This window comes from Gracilinanus agilis, chromosome 5 (genome assembly GCF_016433145.1).
Source record: "Gracilinanus agilis isolate LMUSP501 chromosome 5, AgileGrace, whole genome shotgun sequence".
Classification (NCBI taxonomy): domain Eukaryota; kingdom Metazoa; phylum Chordata; class Mammalia; order Didelphimorphia; family Didelphidae; genus Gracilinanus; species Gracilinanus agilis.
Genome location: NC_058134.1, coordinates 60925320 through 60947514, shown reverse-complemented (window position 1 = coordinate 60947514; position 22195 = coordinate 60925320). Strand labels below are relative to the sequence as shown.

The 22195-nt window shown below is 33.5% G+C and overlaps 1 protein-coding gene and 1 long non-coding RNA gene across 4 annotated transcripts in view; one reads left to right on the top strand and one right to left on the bottom strand.

Moving 5' to 3' along the window:
- LOC123249178 overlaps nucleotides 1-21324 on the top strand; it is an 85041-nt gene extending 63717 nt beyond the window's left edge. Inside the window, exons 2-4 of the long non-coding RNA XR_006506366.1 lie at nucleotides 17507-17562; nucleotides 20727-20792; nucleotides 20915-21324. This is a non-coding gene — a long non-coding RNA (uncharacterized LOC123249178). The remainder of the gene's footprint in view (nucleotides 1-17506; nucleotides 17563-20726; nucleotides 20793-20914) is intronic.
- Nucleotides 1-22195, bottom strand: part of PLXDC2 (plexin domain containing 2) — a 490294-nt gene that overhangs the window by 65730 nt on the left and 402369 nt on the right. The window lies entirely within an intron of this gene.

Genomic DNA, 22195 nt, shown 5'->3' with positions numbered 1-22195 from the left:
CCCCTCATTCTGTTCCTCCAAATCTCTTTCCAGATCAGTGTGCTGAATGATTGTTCAATTTGTGACATATTCCCAGGAATAGCTCTTTCACTCCAGGATTAATTTCTATGTTTTCATATTAAGCTGTATTTGCTGACCTATTCACCCAAGTGAACCAAAACATTTGGAATATATCTATATAATTTTCTGACTTGGTTTGCCATTATTTTTAGCATTCTAAAAATAACAACTACCCAACCTTATTTTTTTATTCTCTTTACTGAAAAGAATTTTTTTAAATGCAGAGATGGCAAATCCACTAAAAAGCTCACCCTAAGGACAAATGACAGGAATTTAATATTTCTATGTGAAAAGCATGAAAATAAGCTATCATTTTAAAAGCATGATTGTATCTAAAAACTAATTAAAGTCTCAAATCAGGTAAAAAATTAAAATGTCCTAGAAAAGCTCATTATATAGCTCTTCTTATAGGTATGAGGAATTAATTACGACTTTGCAAAATGATTTCAATATATACTTTGGTGAATTTTATTCATATTTTAGCTTTCCAAAATATTATATACATGTTTTTCACTGAGTATCTGAGATTGTGCTTGACCTTTTTTCCAGTATTTTTCCTCTGAAAATTGTTAATTTTGAAAGGAAGGTCTACTTGCTAACAAGAGTAATTATTAGTTTTCATAGAAATCATTGCAATTATTTTTTAAAAAACTCTTACCTTCCATCTTGGAGTCAATACCATGTATTGGCTTCAAGGCAGAAGAGAGGTAAGGGCTAGGCAATGGGGGTTAAGTGACTTGCCCAGGGTCACACAGCTGGGAAGTGTCTGAGGCTAGATTTGAACCTAGGACCTCCAGTTTCAAGGTCTGGCTCTCAATCCACTGAGCTACCCAGCTGTCCTCCAAAACATTGCAATTATATGGCATACTGAGTTGAACACTAAACTTGAAGTCAGTAAGAGATGAGTTAAAATACTTGTTTACAACCAAGTTCCTATTTAGCATAGACAGTAATTCATCCTCTTAGCCTCAACTAAAAATTTGAATAACTATAGCACATTCTTTACAAGATTATTGTGAGAATTGGATGTGATTGTACATACAAGATGCTTTGGAAACCCTAAAATACTATATAAATCCTAGCCACTTTTAAAAAATTCATTGAAATGTCTAAGTAAATCCAACTCCAGTTATTTAGGCAACAAGTAATATACCTGATAGCCTATATTTTTATAAACATCAATGACAGTGGAGTTGAATTAAGGATTTTAAGTGTTGTCAAATCACATTGCTAAACACAATGGTTTCTTAAGTCTGAAAAGTCTTGGGGAGTTCAAGGAAGAGCTCAGAGTTGTGATAAGAGCTAGGACAAGAGGAATAGGAACTGTTTAAAGAGAGAACCATAACTGACATCTTGTGTGATTACCCCATGTAGTCCAATATTTCATAAGAATTTGTGGAATAAGCACATCCTCTTTTCTCACATAAGGGGAATCTGCTTTTTAAAGGTAGATAGCTTTTCTCATTGAAGAGTTTTTGTAAGTCAGGGTTTGGCAACTTTTTTGGCCGTGAGAGCCATAAACACCACATTTTTTAAAATGTAATTTCGTGAGAGCTGTACAGTGCTCACAGTGGCGTCCCTGTAACAGCGCCTGAAAAAAAAATTGACTTTATGGCTTCTGCAGAAAGAGCCATATGTTGCCGACCTGTGCGCTAAGTGAAGAGAAGTAGGGATTCATGATTAAAGTGGAATTCAGGGAAAGAAAAGCTCAGATAGTAAAATCTCAATTAATTTATCAAGTTAGAAGTGTAACGAACCAAAAAAAAAAAAAAAGGTAGAAATACCCAAAGATTGATGATACTCAAACAAATTCAATGACTTTGGCTTAAAAGTCAGGGAAAATATTCTCTTTCTTGCCTGTGTTTTTCCTAGTGCAATATGATACCAACACAAGAGAAGCATATATTGGCCAAACATGTCAGTAATGTCAGAGTACAGAGGAATTAGAGGACAATTAGCACTCATGAGATGCCTCATTACACATATGCACAGTTATATTGATTGTGATGCTGGGAAGTAAAATCTAAATATGTAATTATTACAGTGACAGTTTTAATCAAAAAACAGAGAAACAGCAAGCTGATATGTAGAGGATTTCCATTAAATAAGGAAGTGCATTTTTCCAATTTTTATCTAAAACCCTTTTATTAGCCTTCTCTTAAATTTCTCTTTGTGGTCTAAATACTTCCATCCTATCATCTATATAAGGTGTCCTATAGAACTTATTAATTCATTTCATAGATAACAAAATTGATCCTCAGAGAGACTAAGTAGTGAAACCTGGTTTTAAACTCAGGTCTTCTGTGCCATAGGTGGGTAATGTGTGCAAAACCATATTGCAGCTTGAGCTGAAATTATATTTGGGGTTAAATGAAATAACAGTCAATAGAGTTTCTTGGCCTCCACCATAAATCAGACAATATAATGGACATTTAAGAACTACTGATTGTTAAATTCTCCTATTCCCTCAAGTTGGGAATAGTCTTAGAAGGCATTTTTCCCATGCTATTATTGTATTCTGAACTATAGTTGTTATATATTTCCCTCCAATATTTATAACACACACACTCTCTCTCTCTCAGTATATATATATACACACACACATACATATACACACATATGTAGGAATATTTTCTTTATTGATTAATTCACTTACTATATATGTGAATATATAATATATAAAATATAAAATATATAAAAGTACTTATTGCATCCAGAAGAAGGATGGAGGGTAGGAAATGGAGGTAGACAGAGACAGAGACAGACAGACAGAGACTTGGAATAATGTCATAGGAAGTAGGGTTCATAGTGATGGAGAATAATTATATTTCCTCTGGTATAATAGATTAAGAAGGGGAAATGGGTGATCATAGTGAGTTTTGAAGAAAATAAGTATAGGCCTGAGGGAGATTATGTGTTGGTGTACCTTATTCTTTTTAGTAAATGAAGAAGAGTAGGTCAATTCCTGCAAATGTGGATCATGTGAGTGTCTTGTTGGTGAAAGAGGAGAAATGATATAATTAGGAATGAAATAATCAAGTAAAGTTAGAGTTAAGGAATTCCAAATTGCTAGTAGGGCAGATGGTGAAGGCAGTTTTGTAATTAAGGATATTGAGAAACTGGGATGATGGAATGTGAATACTGAAGTGTCTGAGGAAAAGGGCCAGCAATATGATGGAAAAGAAGATGAATGGCCAGGTGCCAAAGCCATTAAGGGCTATGAAAATGACTTAGAAACTGGCATGTAACTGTGACAATGATGGCAAAAGGTTGTTGTAGTCTGATTCTAAGGAACTCAAACAAGGAAAGAAAACAATGACGCTGATTAAGAAACATAATCATACCTTTGGCCCTGTGAAGAGTTTAGAAAGCTTATCCTTATCACCAACCCCTTCCATTTCCCTTTTTTCAATTTTATCTCACCTTCTAATTGTTCTCTCTGAACTCCCTTGGAGGATCTCTCACCTTTATGTTCATCTTTGGCTATCTGAACCCACCCTACCTCCATCTTAAGATTTTACCAAGATTTGAAATTTATGAGAAGTGCCCTTTGCTCTCAAAATATGCCCCTTCCTCCAGTCCGAATAATCAAGCCTCCTCCCTTTATTAATATGAATAGTGTACCTTGAGCTTAAACCAATGGCAGGTAGGGCTAAAATTGATTCATGTTTTGTCATGTTAAAAAGTGAGCCAAGAACTACATTTCCAATTTAAGTTCCTGGAGTCAGAAGACCATAGGTTAGTCCACTTTATACCTTTCTCAGTGCCCAGAATTTCACCAATAATAACAATAATAGATTATCAAATAGCATTTCAAGATTTGCAAAGGGCTTTTGTATATCTCATCTTATTTGTGTTTTCCAAGTGCCTTGTGAAGATGCTTAAGAAATGAGGGTATTATTATTTCCAATTTTGAAGATAAGTCTACAGTCTAAGAAAAATTAAGCAATTTGCCAAGGCTACAAAACCAGTAAGTATCAAACATACACTTTTAACTTAGGTCTTCTTAATGCTTAGTCCAGCATTCTATCCACTCTATGACTAGATAGACAGATTTTTTTTAAAAAGAAAGACATATAACCTCCTCCAAAACTAATAAACTTTTAACATTATCCAAATCAATGAAAATAGACCCTCTCTATTTCTTGTTCATTCATCTCTGACTCTTAGTGACCTCATGGGGGGTTTTCTTAGCAAAGGTATTAGAGTTGTTTGTCATTTTGTTCTTTAGCTCATTTTACAGATAAGGAAACTGATGTAAAGTGCGTTAATTGTCTTGTCTAGGGTCATACAAGTAATAAATGTCTGAGGCCAGATTTGAACTCTAGTCTTCCTGACTTATGGTCTGGCAATCTATCTTCTCAGCTTCTACATCTACTGAAATTAGGAACACACACACACACACACACACACACACACACACACACACACACAAAACAACTGAGATTAAATTTAATAAGATTTTTCTTCTTTCTGGAACCATGGATTCCTTGATAGCAGCCAACTTTGCTATCACAGGAGAATAGAAATGAGAGTTGGTTGTCCAGAAAAGGAGGGAAAAAAAGAAAACAAAGCAAAAGTTCTCTTTGATAAGACACATGGCCATGAGCCCTAGGCCCGACACTCCTGATTTAGGCAACTGCTCACTTAGAGAACTATAAAAAGGTCAGTAGTCCCACCTTTGGACTTTCCTTTTCAAAGGGAAAAATATACCTGAATTTCTACCAAGTACCATAAAACAAGGTACCTGTGAAGCTCATATGAAATGGAGAAAGAATGGAGTGCTAAATTTTATTTTCCTTTGAAATAAGAAGGATGAAGCCATGTGTCAGTGGGTATGCTGTGTAAGTGGAATATCCTGCAGGTTTGCTAGTGAATGACTTTTCCCTTCCATCAATACCCAATTTAATGGCTCACAGCCACTATTAGGGTTTTACCTTCCCTAGGAGAATGAACAATACATGAATAAATTCTCACCACTGCTCTAGTCATATCATAAGGTTGGCCGCCTGCAGAGAAGTTACAAATCCCAGGAAAAAAAAAAAAAAAACAAAACTGGTTCATCAAAGCCAGGGCATTATGAGACTATTTTATTATCATTCATGGATTTTGGAAATATGCCTGTTGGAGAGGTACGTCAGAGTAGATGCAATTGTCATAAAGAAAGAGTTTTGCATTTCTCAGAGATCCAGAAATTTCCAGAAGAAAAGGATCATGACTTTTTACCATTATTTTTATTTATTTTTCATTTAATATTTTTATTTATTTATTTTTTGAAAATAAAATTTTAAATTAATTTATTTATATAATTAATAAAATATTAATTCATTTAATGTTAAAGGTATTCAAGACTAAAACTTATATGTGGAATAACTTATTTTGCTCCATTAACTAGGGAGGCCTATTTCTAATCTAGCAAAGATAATAAAATCTCATTTTTAAAAACTCTCCAAGTAAAACGATGATATCTTTCAAAGTGCAAATCTTTTACAATCCTAACTCTTTTCAGGAAAGTGGGCAAAAACCAATCAACCAATCAAAAAACAAAACAAAAAACCTTAGACATTTTGACTGGAAGGACTAAATTTAACAAAAATGTCTAGACACAGCTGGCCAAGAAGTTTTTCACTAAATCAGGATTTGCAAAATAAATTTGGCCAACAATGCTCTGTGGCAAGAAATTTATTAATTGAAGTCATAAATGCAACACTCCAAGATCAAGAATAAAGACTGTTGGAGAAGGGAAGAGCACATACTGAAATCTGGACAGGGTAAGAGTTGGCAAAGAGACGGAGGTCAGGTGTTCTTCAAATCAAAGCAGTAGCTATGAGAAAGGTTACTTTTTTCCAGGACCTCTGATTTTATCAACAAAGGAGCTTTGGGAAAAAGAGCCACTTCTACTAGTATAAAATCACCATATTTCCCAAAATGTATAATATCCCTTGTCTTGAGGCAATGAGACTCAAATAAGCCAGCTACTGCCAGGTTGTGTGCTCTTCTCCCTATAGAACAGGGGCTGGCAAGGTATGGCTCTTTCTGCAGGAGCCATAAAGTCAATTTTTTTTTCTGGCGCCGTTACAGGGGCGCACACTGTGAGCACTGTATGGCTCTCACAAAATTACATTTTAAAAAATTTGGCGTGTATGGCTCCCACGGCCAAAAAGGTTGCCAACCCCTCCTATAGAAGATTGCCTTTGTACAAGAGAATGCCTTTCTAGGATGACTTTAATTAGAATTAACTTTTAATCATCTTCCACATTATCATGTCATCAGATCCATCTAACATGAACCATTTATTCTTGAAAATAGCCATTGTTCCATTTCATTATTGTCAGAAAGAAGTAGTATTTCTTAAGGGCTGGTCCCCAACACACCCAAGACCCCCAGGTCTGAGGAAAATCCTACTTCATCTTTGACTCTTAAATACAATTATTCCTATGATCAATAAATTAGTTTTTGGCCTAGCGACTTTCTCTAACAATCCAAAGCAGTTCCAGCTGCAGCTGAAAGATGCTTCATATATATGAATCTTGTATACCTATAAATATCTTTGACAGTCTAATTTGACTTGCCAAAGGCTAAATTCCAACATAAATGTCTTTAAAATCCAGGATCATTTCAATTTTGCTCAACTCAATTGAATTCAATTCAATCAACCTTTATTAGGTGCTTACCATTATGTAATGTGATATACAAGATGGGAGATCCTGTATATTTGATGGTGGCTTCTTGTATAAAGAAAATTGTTTTCCTGTTTTCCTCGGGGTTTTTTTCTTCTACATAAATTTACTAGCTCACATGGAAAGAATAGTCTCTAAAATGGCCCTAAGCTCAACTTTCCTCCTATCTTGTAGATGCTGTTCTGATCATTAAGCTTTACTTCGTTGCTGTCCTTCCATGTCCCTATATACTGGGTTTGTCAGGCAACCAAACTCCCCAATTATTAAGTGCCAGTTTTCTTAGAGCTCCATGCAGTTTGTGTATTCAAATTGTCTATGTCTTATGAAAAAATGACCCCAAAATGGTTTTAACAAGTAGGATGTGAAGCAATTTTCCGCTCCATAAGATTGAGTTAATGTCATTTCATATTACCAGCAGCTTATGTGTGTATAGTTTTTCCCCTTCTTGAAAAACTTGGAATTTATTTTGATTGGCTCAGTGAGTCCCCTTCCTCCCTGAAAGCCTAAGCCACTTGGTTCAAAAGCTCTGTTTATCCATACACTTTAATGAAAATCTCTTTTTTGTTCCTCTCTTTACTTTCCATCCTTCTGACCCTTTATAAAGCTCATTTGCCTTTGAAAGTGTTTGTTCCTGCTTTTCCCTAAGACTATCCACTTCCACCAATACCTCTTATCTTCTAGCTCTCTCCCTACAATGGCCACGTTTTTTGAGATCTTAGATTTAACAGCTAAAGGAGACTTTCCAAGTCAGCTAAATCTCTCTTCCTCACTTTACAAATTCAGAAACTGCAGGTCAGGGACCAGTAAACCCTGCTTGAAATATACAGTCATTGGAAAGACATGCATTTGGTCCAAGGAAGAAATTTGACTTCATATTCAGTATTCTTTCTACAATTAAAAAAAATTAATAGTCCCTGTTACCCTCAGATGTTCAAAATTGTTCCCATCATATACTCTGCCATTTTCTCAGACATTTTCTTATCAGAATTCACTCATTCATTGCAGCTCCATATTTACTTTAGCTCCTCACTTTCCATCAATTTTTAATTTTTCCAAAAAACATTTGAGCCTAAAAATGCAGTCTATAAGCCTGAATATCATCTTAGAAAAACACATTAACACTATTTATGTTCAATTATGTTTTGATTTATTTTGCTAACCATTTCCCCAATTACCTGTTTATTTAGCTCAGACTACACTAGGGCTTTGTACAGCAGTTTGTGGCTTTCTGGTCTGGAGCTGAGTACCTCTACCTATATCATTGCTTCTCATGACATTTTTCTGGTAGGCTATCTAACTGGGAAGGGTTGCTTTCTGACTTTAGACTATAAAGGAAGAACAGCACTTTTCAAGTATCAAGCACTTGCTAGCCGGTATATTTAGGGCAAATATAAAAGATCAGACACCCTGAAATAAAAATTAAGATATTCAGGTCAAATACCGGGTAGCATTATAAAGCTTTTTTCATTTTGTTAATGAGAAATACAGGTGTTATTACAACTATGAGAAACAATAAATAGTCTAATGACACTTTATTTAAAAAAAAACTTTGAAAGCACTGTTTCATTATGAAAACTTTTTTTTTCATTGTTTCCTCTTTTTGAAGGTTGGACACCTATAAGGTGATGTCACTAAAAGCTAGGGTACCTTCTTCTTATTACTTAGTCTAAATGCTATTTGAATGTTACCAATAAAATCAGCAATTTAATCACATCAACTATAAATCTAGACTTTCCTCACATGCCCCACTAAAGTCAAAATTTCCAGTACCTGAGCAGACAGCAAATTTTGTTTTTACCCAATTGTGATTCCCCTGCCCCTTCCACACCATATTTCCCATGCTAATTTAATGCCTACTGTTCTTAAATTGAACAAATGCAATTTCATTCGTGGGCAATTAACTTTTAATTATTTTCAGGGGAACTCATTATTTTATTAGTGCAAGCAAGTAGTGGGAATGGAACATGTAAGTTAGCACCAAAATTGCACTTTTAATTTTCCCCCAAACTTCCAAAAACATAGCCATTCGAAGAAAGGGCATCACATCTGGATAATGAATAAAGAAACTTTCAGAATCACTTGGATAACCTGAAAGAGGCTATAAACAGATGTGATGTTAATTAATCCTAGTGATTTTATCAAGTAAGTTTGCCAAATGATGTTGAGATTAAAAACAGACAGGATTTTCTGGCTCAGAAATCAAAGACAATGAGAAGCAAACCCTCAGTATTTCAGGTGGGACTTACCACCATTACCTAGAGATTATGTTCAAGTATATTTAAAATTCAAAAAATAACAATCAGTAAACTGCATTCATAGACAAGCTTCAAAACCAGACCATTACCAAGAAGCCAAATGATTACAACACTTAGAGAAGCCACCCAAAATAAGAAGAAAAAAAAGAAAAAAGAAATATGATTTTCTTTTAGAAAAAGAGTTGTTGTTTGCAATGGAAGAATTGTATCCCTGGCATGTATGGAATCAGAAAACCAAATTACATTCTTTCACAGAAATAAATGTAGCTTACAAGTTTAGCAATAATTATTTTCCCCTCCTGAAAGGCTTTTAAACTTCTATCTTTATCTCTTTAAGTGTATTGGAGTTTTTCTTCCACTTCCAGATATACTGATAATCTCTCCATCTTTTTTTTTTTTAACACTTTTTTTGTGTCTTAGAATTGATACTAAGTATTGATTCTATGGCAGAAGAGTGTAAGGTCTAGGCATTTGTAGTTAAATGATTGAATCTAAATTTTCCCATCTCTAAGTCTGGCTGCCACCGATAGTCTTTTAAAATCCTACTTCTGGTAATAAGGAAAATGACATCATACTTTGTTATATAAGGAAACATATTCATACCTAGAAAAGTCATAGTACTTAGTACTAGAAAAGTACTATTGCCTTTTGTACAAACATTATTTTCATTAAATATTAAAAGCCTAATCATGAGCAAAACTTCCCTATGTTACTTTGCTATCTACAAATAGATGACTTCTTAAAATTCTGAGTGCCCTTTGAGTCTCAGATCATTGGCTTTCTTTTTTATGGACTGCTGCTAATCATCCCAAAAGGAGGTGGGGCTTTTCCTGACCACCACAAATGTATTTTATTCATTTTATGTATATTTTACATTTACATAAAATCTGAATTCAAAACCTGCCTCACATCCTTATTACCTATATGACCCCAGGTAAGTCATTCTCTCTGCATTATGTATGTTCCATATCTCTAAAATGAGGCTCATAAATGGGGATCACCTACTTTCTAGAGTTGTGAGGATCAAATAAGATAATAATTATATAAAACTCTATGAAAACCTTAAGCAACTATATATACATGCCACTATTACTATTACTACTACTACTATTATTATTATTAATTTTCTTTTCCTTCTCTCAAACACAACCATCCAAAAGAATATAAGTTCCTTGAAAGCAGAAACTAGAACCATTTTGTTTTCATCTTTATTTTCCAGTATTTTCTATAGTAGCTGGCAGTAGCAGACAATTTATAAACATTTGATGAATTGAATTATGTTGTACAACACAATAATTCTCATATTAAAAGCTTAGGATCAAGCTTGATGTTATTAGAAATGCATTTTCATTTGTTTTACCAATGAAAACTTGCCTTCTCTCCCTTTTGGCTTCTCAACTTAGTGAATAAGAAAGACAAACATAACCCCTATTTACAAAAAATATTGCAAAACAAATTTTCTGCTTATGTCTACAATGTCTATATTAATTTATAAATATCTTATATTTATAAACACATATTTATTTATTTTATACTATGATAATCCATAGTAATCTTAAAAATAATATATAATATATAATAATATAATACTTAATATAAAAATATAAATATAAAATAATCTTATAAATAAATGATTTTATAATATATAATCACTTATAAATATAAAATATATAAATTATAATATATAATATAAAATATAAAATTATCTTATTATCTATAATAATCTTATGAATTTATAATCTATAATATATTCTAATGGTAACCTACTTGCATTTTAGGGACAAAACAATTTTAAAATAACTTGCCGTATTTATATTTACTTACATATTTATAAATATGTCATATTTATAAACAAATATATACATATAGACAATTTATATAAACATATGTAGATAAAAATATATCTACCCTCTGTGATCTCATTTGGGATTTTCTTGGCAAAAATTGATTTGTGGTTTGCCATTTCCTTCTCCAATTCATTTTACAAATGAAGAAATGGAGGTAAACAGGGTTAAATGACTTAGATAGACAGCGAGTAAGTGTCTGAGGCCAGATGTTAACTCTTGAAGATGAGCCTTACTGACTCCAGGTTTGGCACTGCATCTATTGAACCATTTACAAGCCCCATCTATATGAATATCTATATTTTGTGGTCTGAACTCTGAGACTTTTATTGCCCTTGTGAAAAGAGGTGGGCAATGCTTCATTATGAATCCTCTAAAATCATAGTTCTTTATTGCTTTGACCAGTTTCAAAGACTGTCAAAGTTGTTTATCTTTATAAGAACGTTGTTATTGTATGGTTTATGTCCACGGTTCTATTCGCTTCACTCTGGATCAGACTATCCAAGTCTACTTCTCTGAAACCATTCTCTTGTAATTTCTTATAGTACAATGGCATTTCATCACTTTCATATACTATAACTTGCCTAGTTATTAGTCAATTGCTTGGCTCCAGTTTACAATTTTTTGTTAGGACAAAAAAGTTGCCATAAATATTTGCTATATATGATTCCTTTAGTGGTATTGCTGGATTAAGGTTTGGACACAATTATTAACCTTGGGTGGCAATAGTTCCAAACTGCTTTCTAGAATGGCTGGATTTGATAACAATTCCACTAGTCATGTAATTTACTTATTTACTCACAGCCCTTCCTAAATTTGTGTGTGTATGTGTGTGTTTTAATCAGTTTTATGAATCTCCTAGTCCTGAGGCAGACCCCCAAAGTTGTTTTAATTTGTATTACTCTAATTTAAATTTATCTATTGATAGGTTATATTTCTTTCATGAAAATGTATGTTTCTATATTCTATAGCATTTATCACTTGAAGAATTTCTTAAAGAATTTTCAAGACCATTTAGTACTTGAAGAATATTCTTCTGTTTCAATCAGTGTCATATGTCTTTAAAATGAGACTTTTATTGAGACATTTGCTGCAGAGTTCCTTTCCCTATTTACCTGATTCATTATGTTTTGAAAGAAGTAATTTTAAAGTTATATTCAATACAATAAACCATAGCATATAATTCAAAGTAGTAATAGAGATTTTTGCATAAAAAGTTACTCAAAGGCATTAAGCTCTTCTGAAAGACTCCTTAAATCATTGAGGTTTCTAGGATGATATTGAAACAAATGCATTATAGAAACTTAAAAATTAAATAATTTTTGGGAACTTGATATGCCAGCATAACTCCAAAAATGCATTTAAAAAAATTTTTTTCAACTTGTAAAACATGAATTGATAAAGTGAATTATTCTTTCAATTTATAATCTATAATATATCCTAATGGTAACCTATTTGCATTTTTGTGGCAAAATAATTTTAAAATAACTCAATGTATAAAAAATGGCAACAGTGAGTTTCTTTTAATGGGCTGTTATCATACACATAAAATAGGAGCAGTTACATGATTTTGAATGCAAATCACTGTGGAATTTCCTAGACACCTAATTCACGAGTGTTTTTGGCTTTGCTATTTTCAGAAGTTACCTAAGTTTCTGTCACCATTCTGGAAGGATGTGTCATATAATCATAATACTGTTACATTTATGTGGCACTTTGTGGTTCATTAATCTCTGCACCTAATCTTGTTTCACCATCAATCTAATTTAATAATTTACATTCTACACTTTTTATAGTCATCCTGATTTTACAGATGAGAAAACTGAGACTCAGAGAGAAACCTGGGACTACAGTCAGTTAACATTATAGGCAGAATTGAAAGGGACCTTGAAGATTATTTGGTATTCTGCCTTTATTTTAGAGAAAAGAAATTGAGAGCCCAAGAGGATAAATAATTTGCAAAATGTCATGTGTAATGAATTTTATGCTGTTTGGTAGCTATGAAGATGGAAGGGAGGAGATGCCATTAGAAAGCCTGGAGAAGTTGTTTAGCTCAGGCCTTTGTAATAATTGACAATGACTTTCTGAAATCTGCTCTATTTCCTCATTTTTGCTGACTAAATAAACTAAAATCCCAACCTTTGTCTGTTGCCAACAATAAGAAATGTCAGCTGTTTTCTCTTTCTTTGTCCCTCATAACTGGGTACTGTGATACTAAAACATTCCAATTAGTCACATTTAAATAAAATGTATTTTTTCCCTCTGACTTCAACTTGCAGGAATGGAATAAAAGTTAACTTTTAAGTACAAAAGCACATGCTTTACAAGATCCACAATTCATTTAAACTTTATAATTTGGGCTTTCCATTTCAAAGGGTCTTTAGGAACTTTATTTATCTATCTTAAAGTAGTCTCTTTTCATAATTTTACCCTTTCACTCTGACTTTCTTACTAAAATTCAATTTTTCCATATCTACAGCTTCCTGGAAATACATGTCTACTCCCTAAAAACAACAACAACAACAACAACAAAGTTTTCTGGATTTTACCATTTCCTCTTGCCCTCATCCCCTGTCTCTTCTTTTCCTAGCTAAATTCCTTTGGAAAGCCAATTATATTTGGAAACTCAATTTCTCCTCGCATTGAATTCTAAGCCCTCTGAATAAATGAAGCCTCATTCTAAAGTCACAAATCATTACTTTATTTTGAAATCTAATGGCTTTTCTCAATCTTCATCTTCTTGAGCTTGATTTTTTAATACTTTGGAAAATCTCCTAGACTCTCTCTCCTCTAGGTTTTTCTGAAATTCTTCTCTCCTAACTTTTGGACTGCTCTTTCCCATTCTCCTTTACCAAATCTTCATCTATTCTAGAACATAACCCCTCACTATGGATGTCTACCAAGGCTCTGTCCTGGGCTATATTATCTTTTCTCTCTCTATTATCTTGTTTGGTGATTTCAACTTCTAAAAGAGTCAGCTGTCATCTCTTGTGCAGATGATTCCATAGATTTATAAATCTAACCTTAGTCTCTCTTTTGAACTCTGATTTAATATTCTCAAATGCCTATGAGATAGTCTAAACTGAATGTCCAAACTCAAACCACCCAAAACAAAACTGATCCTCCTCTCCCCACACCAAATTCACCTTTTCTTCCTAAATTCCCTTTTATTGTCAAGGGTTCTACCCGCCTTCTAGTCACCCAGTCTCCCAACCTAAATAGGACCCTCAACTCCACACTTGCACTTTTCCCACATATCTCTGTTTAAACATTAATATTGTCATTTCTACCTTTATAACAACTTTTGATGTGTTCCCTTCTTTCTACTCATCCAACTATCTCCCTGAAGCAGGCTTTTATGCCCTAATGCTTCTATTATCTTATTGAATTGCTGGATGTTCTCATGGATTCATGTCTTTTCTGCTCTAATCCATCCTCCACTCAGTTCATTTCACTTAAGTACAAGTCTGGCATGAGCACTGTCCCACTTGGTAAACTTCAAAATGTCAATTCTTCACTTGGGCTTTGGGCATTGTACTTGGTGATGTTTAACATTCCCCCTATCTCACTCTGTTAAAACTTTGCTTCCATCCACATACTCTAGGACCCACAGATTCTGCCTCCTTGCCATTCCTCTTTCTCAGATTGGCAAGCTTTTGCTTCTATTTATATCCCACCCTGACATCTAGTAGGTGTCTTGATTGACACAAACTTCTGTTGCCTGATTCAGGCTTCTACTGACTGACCACCTCCACCCTCCAATACCAGTGTCTTGTCTTTGAGATTAGTTTTTTGAAATTTATATTATATATATTATATATTTTACTATATTTATATATGTTACTATATATAGTTTTTGAAATTTATATTATATTATCATATATTATATATGTTTTATATTACATAATATAATACATAAAAATATTTCTAATTAGGGAAATTGAATAGAATTCTAATTAGGGAAATTGAATAGAAAAATAAATATAAATGTAATAAATATATTATATATTTACCACATAAAGTATACACATAGTTTTTTGGTTTTTTTGTGGTTGTTGTCTCCCAAACCCCATTAGAATTTGAGTTTCTTTAGGGCAAAGACTATGTTTTTACCTTTCTTTGAGTTTATTAATTATTTGGCACCTAGAAAGTACTTTAAAAATACCTGTTGACTGACTACTCCATTACCATATATTGATATGGGGATTTTTTGGATTTCTTAGAGGATGTGACATGATAGCACAAGTTCTAGCAGGCCCCAAATATACCCCTGGTAATGGTTGATGCTAATCAGGACTATCACATTTTATAAATTATAGAACTTTGTCAAAAGGTGACTGAAAATTTGACCACACCAACTGTCAAAAGTCACTGAATGACTAGTAAAGAAATGAAGATCTATAAGAGAAGAGGAATTTTGCACATCAACGAAATTAGATTACAGAAGTATTCCTTTATTTTAATATATATGCATTTTAATGTCTTAAACTTTTGCAGATGTGCATCATTCTGATGAGTTAATGATATAAATGCTAAATTATCAAAAGCAAAGTGAGTCAGGCCTATGTTCAAATTTGAATTCAGACAATTCCTAACCGTGTGACCCTGGGCAAATCACTTAGCCCCAAATTGCCTAGCCCTTACCACTCTTCTGACTTGGAAATGATACTTATTATTGATTCTAAGACAGAAGGAAAGGGTTTTAAAAAAAGCAACCCAAACTTGCATGATAAGAAATTGAGTAAGATGAAGGATTTATTTCTGATACTAGCTCCAAGGCATTATGGTCTCTAAATGTTCAGGTCTTTGGTTTTGCCCAGGTCCCAGACATGAGATTTATTTTAGCTGAACCACACCTTTTGCCAAACTGCTGGAATAATGTTAAGACTATTTATTCACTTTGCATCAAAATCCTATTAGTAAGTTTTTCTATTTGATTATTTCCTTTCAATTTCACATAAAACTTCTTAGGATTAGTTTGTGTGCTTTCTGATTTGAATCACTTAAACATTTGGTCTGCCTCAAAATGTATAAAAGAATTTAGAACTTAGACTCTGAAATGGCAGGGTTTGTGTCTATGTTAAAAAACAAAACTGGGTATCAAAACACCAAGCTTATAGGTAGAGTTTTACTAAGCTGTTGTCCTCTCTTGAAATAAGAATTAGTAATTGGGTATCTATCTCAAAATTAGAGAGCCTATGGTTTATAACTGAACTATTTTTGTGTGAGATTGCTCCTGCTGAATGTCAACATCTGGACAAGATTTTGTGATATTTACATTTACCATATTTTTAGAACTTCAAATCAGGCCCATGATCCGAACAAAAAAAAATGTAGACTGATTTGTGTATTGTAATATATGTGATGGCATTGACTTTAAAAGGAGTCTACAGATCAATAAAAAATAAGTATATATATATATATATATATATATTAAATACCAATTATGTGTTAGGTGATTGCCAGGTGCTAGAGATTGCCAGGTCCCAAGAATGCAACAAACTCTATCACGGAGGTCATATTCTAATTAATTAGTGTTCTTGGAATAAGCGTGTAACTAGAAATATATACATTGTCAAAATCAGTCAACATGAATGAGTGCTACAAGAAACACATGAATTTAAATACTTTGTTTTTAGCTAATATGATACACACTATGGTCTCATATGCATGTTTTTTTTGGAGAGGTCACAACATTCTTTTAGCTTGCTATAGCCTAACATTTTATGACCCTATTTTTTTCTTACATATTCATTGTGATGCTTATTAATGTCTTTCTATAATATGTTGGCCACACACTAGACTTAACCATTAATATCATGTGTTCAATTTCCCTAATTAGAAACTTAAATTTTAAATCCCTGTACCCTTTAGTACTTTGGGCTATTATCATTATTCTAATTTCACATTCCTCCCTTTCCATCCTCAATCCAAGCATTATTAATTTCAACTCTTAACTATCCTCTGTTCTTGAATTCCCTGCCTCTTGTCCCATCAGTGCTCTTCTCTTACCAAAACCAACCTCTGGATTACTCCCAAGATCTATCTCCTCACATGCTATAGAACATAGCTGGAAGAAGTATCAAAACTATATATGTATATATATATATATGGATAGTAATCATTTTATTCCTCTTTAATTGATTTCCTTTTTCATTCCCCAGAGAAGTTATTCAAAACTTTCTCTACCTCCCTCAAACCTCCCCAAACTCCGCATTCACCTCTCAGCTGAGGTCTTTGCTATTTACTTTACTCAGAAACCCAGGCTTTTACACCTGAGCTCCCCCTTTGTCCCATTATCCTCCTCTCAAAATTCCTTGACATCATTTTCAACTCTTTCCCTTTTCCTCAGTCTATGAAAAAGGTGGCCTTTCTCCTTGTCAAGTACCATATACAAGCATACTTATTCCTGCTTGTTCTTATCTTCTCCATCAATTTTGTATCACAATTATTCCCAACCAGGAATCTATGACCTCTCTCCTTCTCTCCTGTCTTTAACAGTGTATATCTCCCCCATTTTTGCATAAGGGCGGTGATTGACTGAGCCAATCTCCTCTAGCTTTATTGGTTGGGAGCTCTGATCAATCAAAATGATCAAAAAAACCTGATCAACCAGAGGTGTGAACTATGTGTAAACAGGAACTGGGAATCTCTTCTGTTTCAACAGGAAGCTGTCTTCAATGGGCTGAGGGTCTTGGATACAACCTGGACAGCTTGTATAAGGTAATTTTCAATTGAAAATATAAGCATCCAGCAGTTCAGTTGTAGAAACCTCAGCCAAGCCTTGAGGAGTCAATCACTTGGAAAGGAGGAGGATATCTCTGCCTCAGTCTCCTCACTGCCACCTACCATCAGTTTCTTGGGAACTTCAGAGCATTTGGAATTTTCCATGAGAATCTTAGCAGTGTCCTTAGGGTAGCAGTGACTAGTGGCAGCATCAGTATTATGAGAATGTAGACTGAACATAATGAGGAGAGGTTGATTCAAGGAGCCCAGGAGTATAGTAAAAACCCTATACTATTCCTAAAGGGCATACATTGAGGAAAGCAGCAAAATAAATTACAGGAATTCTATAACATTGCCACGTCTGTTTCCTTAGGAGATCAGAGTAAAAGAAAAGAATCCAAATGTTCCAAAATATGTAAAGCAGCTCTGTTGGTGCTGGCAAAGAATTGAAAATTGAGGGGATGCACATCAATTGGGGAATGGCTTAACAAATTTGTGGTATATGATTGCGATAGATTACTACTGAATGAAAAGAAGTGATGAACAAGCTATTTTAAAAAACCTGGTAAGAAATACCTGGGATAATCAACAATGAGATGAGTAGAACTAGGAGAACATTATGTACAGCTACAGAATTAAAACTTGAAGAATACATTTGGAATGTTATCTCCAGATTGTTAACTGAAAAGTGAAAACATAAATCTGTATGAACATAGTCTCCTATGTGATACCTTCTGTGATACAAGGAAGGGCTGGGGCTTTTGTGGATGGGGCTTATGTAGAAATGAAGAAAAATAAGTTAAATATAAAAAAGCCACATTAGGTCTGACCAACTCTTTTATTGCATGGACTCTCTAAGTTTGACTCTACCATCCCCTGAATTTTGGTGGGAGGTTATGAGGAGAATTGGTACTGGCTATTATTCCCCGATCACCTTGGTAAATTTGCCTTACTAAAATCCCATTGGTTTGCTTCATTGGTTTCAACTGGTAATCATGGGAGAAAACAGATATATGGGAAGTTATGAGCTACTGCATTAAAGAAATTTACTCCCCCAGGGTCCTTTAGAACCTTGAGGGCAGATGTACCCTTTGAATCCCAGAGTTCCAACAGTGTAAGTGTGGTTTGGAAGAATAATCCTAGAGCATGAGCCATATGAAAAACAAACAAAAAAAAACCACAAAAAGTCTCTTCTAGGGCCTAACATTTCCTCAATTTATTGTTACATATTCATATCTATATCTATATCTTATCTCCTCAGTCAAATGTCTTGGAAAATCTACTGTGTTCACAATTTATGCTTCCTCTCCTCTCATTCACTCCTCAACCTTTGAAAATTTGCCTGATTTCTTACCTCACTCAATTGAAACAAAAATTCTCTCTGGAGTTAAAAATTATCTCTTGATTTTCTAATCTGATATTTTCCCCAGGTATAATCCTTTTCAATTTTCAATTACTTTATGAGACACTGTTGAGCATTCTCTTCTACTGGAAACTCCATCCTCTCTGAATTTTCATGAGACTAGTTTACTTCCCTCCTGTCTGACAACTCAATCCATTTCAATTTCACACTCCAATTGTTGGTTATACCACAGGTTTGCTCTTAGGTCCTCTTCTCTTCTCAATTTGTATTTTCTATCTTGATAACCAAATCAGCTACTATGGATTTAACTAACATCTCCATGATGATGACTGCTAGATTATATATGCAATTCTAGTCTATCCTAGCAATTTTAATCCCAGATCACCAGTTGTCTATTGAACACTCCATATTGGATATCCTAGAGACATTTTACCATTTAGACATCCAAAGATGAATTCATTATCTTTTCCCATATATCCTTCTCTGAAAGGTGGCTCCAGTCCAGTCTACACAATTCTAATGAAGTAAATTTCCTCATATGCCTTCTCTACTCAATTAACTACTTCCTTCACCCCTACAATATTTCATTGAGGTTTTAAATCCCTTCTAAACTGGTAGGTAACCTCTTGATTGTCAGCATCCTTGGATGTTACTTCTCCTTGCATATTCTATGGTCAAGTCAAACTGGCCTTCTCTGTGTTCTCCCTCTCCTTTCTCTGTGAGTTAATATTGGCTGTCTCACATTCCTGGATGCAATGCACTCCAAGTTTAGTGCCATCTCACACAGTCAGTTCATCTCTTCATTTAAGATTCAGCTTAAACATTGTGTTCTCCCAATTCTCCCAAATTACCTTGTATTTAACAACTTTGTACATATTATCACCTTACCTTAATATTTATGTGCAACCTATTTATTTATGTACTCATCTCTCATTAGAACATAAACTTGGAAAATGGAATTGTTTCATTCTTTGTACTTTCATGTCCTGTGCCTAGCACAGTACCTAAAACACAGTAGGTACTTAATAATTATTTGTTCATGGATTGAATCATTGAGTTGCCAAATAGATTCCATGAGTAGTTTCTGGTTTTCAAGAAAGATATTCAGCAGAATTGCATGTTGGCCATGGGAGGAGTGTGGGAGGAGAGGAGAGAAAGAACATGAATCATGTAACCATGGGCAAAAAAAATTCTTAATTAATTAATTAAATAAAATATTTTTTAAGACTAAAAAAAAGAAAGGGGTTAACACTTTGCAATTCAGATTGCCTGGGTAATTTAGAATATATGATTACCAAACTTATAATGGAAAATTATAGGAAAATAAAGTGTTTTTTAAATTAAATTTTGTGTAATATCTGCAAAACTGATCATGTCTATGTATGAAGCAATATTTTCTCTAATACTACGTCCCATTTTGCTCAAATACTATACAATTATTTACTGTCCCATAAATTATTTCAAAGGTCTTTGTGAATACTGTATAATGAAATATACTTCAATGAACTATATTAATTAAAATATGACAACAAAACCCCAAATTATAGGATTTGATGAGCTATTAAATGGGGAAAAATAAAACAAAAAATAAAAACAGGTTAGGGAATATGGTGAACATGCTAAAGGGGATTTTGATTTTTGTATCATTATTTGAATTTGATATCTATTAGATCAGAAATAAGAAAGTCAAAAATGGCCCCCAATTTTGTCCAGGATGTTCATAGATATAAGCATACATATATACACAGAATCCAAGCCGTGCTTTTTTATCTCTGTATTTATTTGCTTCACACAACAGCTTCATCTACATTGGCAAACCACAGAGGGAGACTGAAAAATTACACAGTGAATGAAAAGAGCCAAAGTAGGTAATTTAGACTCTCAATAACAACCTCCTTTTTTGGTGGTGGTTGTTGTGTTGTCTTTTGTTTCTTCAGTTATTTGCATAACCACCTCATTTTCTCATTTTACTTTGTTTACGAACAGACAGAATATATTATCATGTTTAGCAGTATGAAGACTTCTAAAAACATAAGCTTCAAAAGAAGAGAGAAAAGTGAATCTTCCTTCATGGTGGAAGTGAGCCTTCAATGAAAAAAGAATATTTGAGGTGTCCATGGTTCATATGGCTTTCTGGCAGAAAGTATACAATGGAAGAATGGGTATTAAAAAAAAAGAATGTCTTCAGAATTAAAAATACAAACTCTGGGCTAGTACTATTTATCAATGTTAAAAATTTTGGTGCAGTTTAGACCCATGATCACTTAAGTGTAGGGAATTCTCAGTGTGAAAATTATCTCTAGCAATGTGGATCAATACAAATCCAAAAGTCAATTACCCAGCCTTCCATAATTAGGATGTATGTCAGAGACAGAATGTGTCCCAGTTATGAGTTTTCATGGGTAGAGCTCTATAAAAGAGGAATAAAATTACTTTCTTTTCCCTGAGAACTGATCAAAATGCTATTTTTTTTGTTCAGAGAATTCAATTTAACATTATGGTAATCAACACTAACTGATTTCTATCTTTAGAAGAACACAGAAAAAAGGACGGAGTTCAGAAAGGGCAAAATGTGAGGACATAAAATTTGGACCATGTACGGTAGTGTTTCTCTCATTTTATTAATTTTGTAAAGCAATATATTAACTCTATGGTAATGCTGTTTGGCAGTAAAAGAAAATTCTTTAAGTCATTAGTCTAAAGAGAAATTAATAAAATGCAGTGGGGAAATTAAGAAGAACAAAAGTGCAATGAGCCATAGACAAACCAATTAATTAACAGGATTTAATACATATGTAATTAGGCTCCTGAAGATTTTAAGTTTGTGTTTGTGTTTTTGTAAGATTTCATGTGCCAAAATACTGGAAATCAAATTTTAAATTAGTAGTGAAGCTTAATTCCTTTTCTGGTTATTTTCCATTATCCCGGAATATAATTTTCAAAAAGGCATATCTTCTCTAAATTCTATTTCTCTATTTTCTGCATTTATCTCATGACAGTTTCAAAAGTAAAAGAGCTTGGCATGTTTCTCTAGAATCATATATTGGAATACTTTTAATTTAAAAAAAAAGATTAGATTTGAAATTTGAAACACCAAGACACCTTTTCTTGTGAGACATATATGATATATACATATAAAATCACATATATATATATAGGTTTTCATATATGTACATATGTAAAAATGTTTTCTCAGGTAAGGAAAATATATATATGTGTGTGTATATACACACACACACACACACACACATATATATGTATATATAT